Below are 7,498 nucleotides of genomic sequence, written 5' to 3' on the forward strand. Positions count from 1 at the left end.
ACCGAAAATTTTGTCAAAATTTTATTTCTATAGAAAATGGTGTCAAAATTTTATTCCTACCGAAAATTTTGTCAAAATTTTATATCTATAGAAAATTTTGTCAAAATTTTATTTCTATAAAAAATTTTGTGAACATTTTATTTCTATAGAAAATTTTGTCAAAATTTTATTTCCATAGAAAATTTTGTCAAAAATTTTTTTCTATCGAAAATTTTGTCAAAATTTTATATCTATAGAAAATGTTGTCAAAATTTTATTTCTATAGACAATTTTGTCAAAATTTTTTTTATAGACGATTTTGTCAAAATTTTATTTCTATAGAAAATGTTGTCAAAATGTTATTTCTATAGAAAATTTTGTCAAAATTTTATTTCTATAGAAAATTTTGTCAAAATTTTATTCCTACCGAAAATTTTGTCAAAATTTTATTTCTATAGAAAATGTTGCCAAAATTTTATTTCTATAGAAAATTTTGTCAAAATTCTATTTCTATAGAAAATTTTGTCAAAATTTTATTTCAATAGAAGATTCTGTCAAAATTTTATTTCTATAGAAAATTTTGTCAAAATTTTTTTTCTATATAAAATTTTGTCAAAATTTTATTTCTATAGAAAAGTTTGTCAAAATTTTATTTCTATAGAAAAGTTTGTGAAAATTTTATGTCTATAGAAAATTTTGTCAAAATTTTATTTCTATAGAAAATTTTGTCAAAATTTTATTTCTATAGAAAAGTTTGTCAAAATTTTATTTCTATAGAAAATTTTGTCAAAATTTTATTTCTATAGAATATTTTGTCAAAATTTTATTTCTATAGAAAATTATGTCAAAATTTTATTTCTATATTATTTTGTCAAAATTTTATTTCTATAGAAAATTTTGTCAAAATTTTATTTCTATAGAAAATTTTGTCAAAATTTTATTTCTATAGAAAATTTGTCAACATTTTATTTCTATAGAAAATTTTGTCAAAATTTTGTTCCTACCGAAAATTTTGTCAAAATTTTATTTCTATAGAAAATTTTGTAACAATTTTATTTCTATAGACAATTTTGTCAAATTTTTTTTCTATAGACGATTTTGTCAAAATTTTATTTCTATAGAAAATGTTGTCAAAATTTTATATCTATAGAAAATTCTGTCAAAATTTTATATCTATAGAAAATTCTGTCAATTTTATATCTATAGAAAATTCTGTCAAAATTTTATTTCTATAGAAACTTTTGTCAAAATTTTATGTCTATAGAAAATTTTGTCAAAATTTTATTTCTATCGAATTTTTTTTTCAAAATTTTATCTATAGAAAATTTTGTAAAAATTTTATCTATAGAAAATTTTGTAAAAATTTTATCTATAGAAAATTTTGTAAAAATTTTATTTATAAAGAAAATTTTGTCAAAATTTTATTTCTATAGAAAATTTTGTACGTATTTGATTTTTAAAGAAAATTTTTATTTTTAAAGAAAATTTTTTCAAATTTAATTCTTATGGAAAATTGTCAAAATTTTATTTCTATAGAAAATGTTGTCAAAATTTTATTTCTATAGAAAATTTTGTCAAAATTCTATTTCTATAGAAAATTTTGTCAAATTTTATTTCAATAGAAGATTCTGTCAAAATTTTATTTCTATAGAAAATTTTGTCAAAATTTTATTTCTATAGAAAAGTTTGTCAAAATTTTATTTCTATAGAAAAGTTTGTCAAAATTTTATTTCTATAGAAAAGTTTGTCAAAAGTTTATTTCTATAGAAAATTTTGTCAAAATTTTATTTCTATAGAAAAGTTTGTCAACATTTTATTTCTATAGAAAATTTTGTCAAAATTTTATTTATATAGAAAATTTTGTCAAAATTTTATTCCTATAGAAAATTATGTCAAAATTTTATTTCTATAGAAAATTTTGTCAAAATTTTATTTCTATAGAAAATTTTGTCAAAATTTTATTTCTATAGAAAATTATGTCAAAATTTTATTTCTATAGAAAGTTTTGTCAAAATTTTATTTCTATAGACAATTTTGTCAAAATTTTATTTCTATAGAAAATTATGTCAAAATTTTATTTCTATAGAAAATTTTGTCAAAATTTTATTTCTATAGAAAATTTTGTCAAAATTTTATTTCTATAGAAAATTTTGTCAAAATTTTATTTCTATAGAATTTTTTTTCAAAATTGTATATCTATAGAAAATTCTGTCAAAATTTTATTTCTATAGAAACTTTTGTCAAAATTTTATGTCTATAGAAAATTTTGTCAAAATTTTATTTCTATAGAAATTTTTTTCAAATTTTATTTATAGACAATTTTGTAAAAATTTTATCTATAGAAAATTTACTAAAAGTTTTATTTTTAGAGAAAATTTGGTCAAAATTTTATTTCTATAGAAAATTTTGTACATATTTGATTTTTAAAGAAAATTTTGTAAAATTTTAATTTTTAAAGAAAATTTTTTCAAATTTAATTCTTATGGAAAATTTTTTCAAATTTAATTCTTATGGAAAATTTTGTCAAAAATTTATTTCTATCGAAAATTTTGTCAACATTTTATTTCTATAGAAAATTTTGTCAACATTTTATTTCTATAGAAAATTTGGTCAACATTTTATTTCTATGGATGTTTTTCAAAATTTTATTTCTATAGAAAATTTATGAAGTACCTCTTAGTTGTATAGGAATATTATGGAAAATCTACCAAAACATCAAGACTTCTACCAACATATCAAACTGTAAAAAATCTACTAATTTTCCTAAATGGATGAAGTTGGTGAAACGGAGTTCACAAGTTTATCAAATGATTAAATTTCACTTAAATTTAACCTGTTTTGAACTTCGTATAGCGCTAAAGACATTTTAACAATTTTTAAATCCAATTTATGAAAGTTTATTAAACAACAGAAAAAAATTATTATTTTTTATAAATTTTCTTCAATTTGACAAAAATATTTTAGTTAAAATTTTTTAATATAAATCTTTAATGGTGGGTTATTTTTTTTTGGCGCACCATTATAAAATTTTTGCCCACATTAATTTAGGAAAAAAACTACATTTCTATAAGCTTCAATAATCAATTCTAAGTAAATTATATAGAATATTTAAAAGAACATCATTCCAATTGGAAAACCTTTAACACTTTGGCCAGAACAACGTTCATTATTCATATCCATAAATGTAAAATATAAAACTAGTTTCATTTTATTGTGTTTAACGTTTCTTTTATGGGTTAAACGGAACGGAAAATTTTGTTTTCAAGTTTAATTGTTTTTCTTTTTATGAGCAAAGAAAAACAAGGCCTCGGGAAATCCGTTTTTTTAATTATTATATTTTTGTTAACAGACAAGCATTATATGTTGGTCGTTTTTGGTGACACAAGGCAATGATTTAATTGGAATAAAATTGTGAGGCACAATATGAAATGAACTCTCTTTGGCTAGTTCTGAACATAAAAGATAATTGCTGCAATTTCATTTGATAACTCAAATTTTTTTTTTCATTTTTATTGTATAGACAGTTAGCCAGTCATTCACTTCTAACCATATAACAAGTATGCATGTAAAATTTATAAAAAAAATGAACATTACAATTTGACCATTTCTTCACAACTGACGGTCACAGTTGGTTTCTTTAAAAATTATTTCCAGTTGCTTCATTGCAAAATCTGGTCATTTTGAAGAGTTTTTTTTCGTAATGTTCCGTTGATTCTTTCACTTGAAACTTGTTTTATATTTACACAAAAAACACAGTCTTATTTAACTCTTATAGTATATACTCGTAGCAAAGTTGTCTTGACCATTTCTGGTATTGATATTGGATATGAGTTAAAGTTTTCTTACAAAAGGAACATGGTTTAGATATAAGCAAGTCAGAAGAACTTTGGATTTTGGACAGAAGAATTTTGGATTCTTAAAAAGAGAATGGTAGTAGGTATTGTCGATGTGAATTAACTTGAATTTTGGAAATTCTTAAATAGAAAAAAAACTACATGGTTATCGAAAAAATATATTTTACATTTGGCGTGTTTCAAGTTTTTAAATTGAGATTGAACCTAAGACATTTCCTAGTCATACTACTTTCGTATCAATTTCATTCAATTTAGGTTGCTCGTCGTTGAAATTTATCATTTTCCATTAAAGACAAAAGTTTTTTTGAAGTAAGACAAATTTGCATTTCAACAAAGAATTCAAACGGGGTTACTGAATCTTTGGATTAAAAATAAAAATGTTTCAAAAATGGGCTTAGATTTTTTTAGGATATTTACGGTTGTTTTTCTACACATTAATTCTTTTTAATAAATAAATTAAGGATTGGATATGCCTATTTAAAAAAATGAGTCCTTGAATTGAATTGAAAGTCAAAATCTTTGTAGAATAAATTAAAAAATGGAAAATATTCTACATTTTGAGATTCCCACAAAGCGTTGTTAAAACCAGGAAAATTTAATGCCCTGGTGTAACTCACAAAATTACACCCTCTCAAGGAAGAAAAAATGAACTAAAAATAAAGAAAATATCAATTGGCGCTAAATAATGACCATTTTAACCATACTGTAGTTCATGCTTACTATTTATTAGACATAATTAATTTGTTCACTTCTTACACACTCAAAAAAAAATCGCTTCTGTAACATATACCTCAAACACATTTTGTTTCAAGCATATATATTTTCAGGATTGGTCCAAACAAAATATTGTTTGTATTTCTCAAACATATTATGTTTCACCTTAGGGCATACACAGGTAGAAAAATATTTTAATGAAATTTTCTTTGTGTGGATATATTTTTAAGGCGCCAATTGGTTACTTCCATCATTTTACTTGCAGCATACTCTCTAAATAGGTCTCTCTTTCTAAACACATATATGTTTATAGGCTATATCTAAATTAATATATGTTTGCATCTAAGCATATTATATTTACAAACAGTTTATGTCCCAAACATAATATGTTCTAACATATTAACATATATGTCCCAAACAAGTTATGCTACTTTATGAACATTATAGGCTTGCACTTAACAATATTGTGTTAAAAAAATTTAAGTTTCAAACATATAATTTTTACACCCAAACATATGAAAAACAGTATTTTTCGTCCGTGTGGAAAAAAATTCGTAGCCCAGCAAAAAAAAAAAAAAATTGGAAGTTCTTCTAAAGGCACAACTTTAAAAGTACTTCCAAAATTGTCCTCCTAAAGATGTTCTTTATTTTAACAACAGGTCTCTCTTTCTAAACACATATATGTTTAGTGGCTATTTCTAAATTAATATATGTTTGCATCTAAGCATATAATAATTACAAACAGCCCCAAACATAATATGTTCTAACATATTAACATATATGTCCCAAACAAGTTATGCTAGTTTATGAACACTATATGCTTGCACTTAAAAATGTTGTGTTAAAAAAATTTAAGTTTCAAACATACAATTTTTACACCCAAACATATGTACGTGTAGACAAAATTTCGTAGCCCAGCAAAAAAATTGGAAGTTCTTCTAAAGGCACAACTTTAAAAGAACTTCAAAAAATGTCCTTCCAAAGATGTTCTTTATTTTAATAATTTTTATTTTTTTTTTCAATTTTTAATAACTTACCTTTTTCATAATTTTAATGAGCAATTTTAATTGTTTTGTTTGAAATAGGTTAAAAAATTAGTAATATGGTTATTAAACTTTTGTCGAAAAAAAAATGCTAATTTCATTCTAGAAAAATTGAGAATTTTTGAAAATATTTGAGCTCAAACGTTTCAGACAAGCGTTAGAATGCAATAAAAATCATATAAAAATTATTTATTTGGCATAATATCAAACATTTTTGGAATTCACACCCAAAACACCCAATTTTTGTTTTGGGTGTGAATCACACCTTAAGAAGTGATGCAAATTCAGTACATCGGCTGTTGAAATGGTGGACATCTGTCCTATGACAAGCCCCTGTTAAATTCATCGCTTCTGTGCCAATTTCCGGATCCAAAAAGAACATTTTCAGTACTTTATGGCGACGCTTTTTTCAAGGTTCAAGGTGAATGCATTTCTTGTGGGATTTTGAAATTTGAAGAAATTCAGAACTATTTTGTGGGAGACACGAATTTAGTAAATCTTTATGCTTCATTTGTGTATAATTTTTCCTATGTTTTAGTTAACTGAACTAACTTAGACAAAAAATTATTAAAGTCATGGAAACTTTGTCAAAATGAATAATTAATAATTAAATTTGCATGAATTATTAAATTTGCTTTAGTGCCCTGGAGAGTTCAATTATTTGAGTGTAAATTCCATACAGGCTAATCACGGCATTCGATATCGAGAACTTTTGATCGAAATCTAAATTTTTCGGATCACGGGAGTCGATATCGAGTTTTTTGGATCGACAATTTTTTCGATTGGTAAATTGCAATCGTAAAACATTTTTCACTTGTTTTTTACATTGTTTTCGCCATATAGGAATAGTAAATATATTAGTTTTAGTTCGAATTGTTGCTAATTTGTAGTAAATTTACATATAATGAACATATTTTGAATATTTAGGACTAATGCAACTCCAATAAAAGTTAATCAAAAATTGGTCATAGTCGAGTCCGGGAGCGAGCATCCTAGCTTGGCAAAGAACCATATATAAAGTGCACATGCTAGATCGATATCCAAGAGATTGTGATCAACCAAATACCGTACCATTCCGTGACAACATAACGCTTCTGGACCACCTTGTAAGAATAGTGAATTATGAAGGTTTCCACTCGCAACAAATTGTAAGACGGCAGACAATTGTAAAGTGATAGAATTGACGTTGACATGCCATCAAAAATTATTTCCCATTTGAACGCCAGCCGAAATCGTCCATTGAGCCTGCTAAAGGTGACTTTCTAACAGTGCACACCATTTCAAACCCATGTACTTACACCAATAACAATGTGCACTTTTATTCCTTATTTGTCGCTGAATTATTTTATATTCATCTCATCCTCCAATTAGGAAGGAATTCGGAGGAATGTATGGGTCCATAAGATATAATGCAATACAATTTACTTTTTACTTTGAAACCTCCAAAAACATGTTTTTTCTACATTCTATTTTGTGACGCTAACTTAATTTTGTCATTTCATTTTGTTCTGCTTCGTTTTTTGCTGTTGGCAACGCTTAAGAAATTGCATCAAATTTCGATCGAATCCCGTGATCCAAACTTTTAATCGTATCGACTATTTTTTCGATACGATTATGAATTCGATAAATGCCGTGATTAGCCCCCAGGTCATTGGGGACCTAATTGGATAAAACTTGCGGTTTTTAGAAGCAGAAGAAATCAAATCAAGAGATCGGTCTAATATGGGGGCTATACCAAATAATGTACCGATAAATACAATGAACAAATATGCAACCTTAATTTTAGGACACACAATTTAAATTTACATAACATTAAGGATACATTTTTTAAAATAAAGAATTTTTAATTAAAATAAAGTTTATAATCTTTGCTTTAAAAATTTGTTTTTTTTTTTAATTTAGGACACG

General features: G+C 24.2%; 1 long non-coding RNA gene across 1 annotated transcript; it reads right to left on the reverse strand.

Annotated features, from left to right (window-relative positions):
* Positions 1–6,396: 6,396 nt before the first annotated feature.
* Positions 6,397–7,176, reverse strand: LOC142219411 (uncharacterized). Its single transcript, XR_012717559.1, has 2 exons — positions 6,889–7,176; positions 6,397–6,838 (listed from the first exon to the last, which is right to left on the reverse strand). It is a non-coding gene; the product is annotated as an uncharacterized LOC142219411 (long non-coding RNA).
* Positions 7,177–7,498: the final 322 nt, after the last annotated feature.

The sequence above is a fragment of the Haematobia irritans genome, chromosome 1 (assembly GCF_050003625.1).
Source record: "Haematobia irritans isolate KBUSLIRL chromosome 1, ASM5000362v1, whole genome shotgun sequence".
NCBI classification, from domain to species: Eukaryota; Metazoa; Arthropoda; class Insecta; order Diptera; family Muscidae; genus Haematobia; species Haematobia irritans.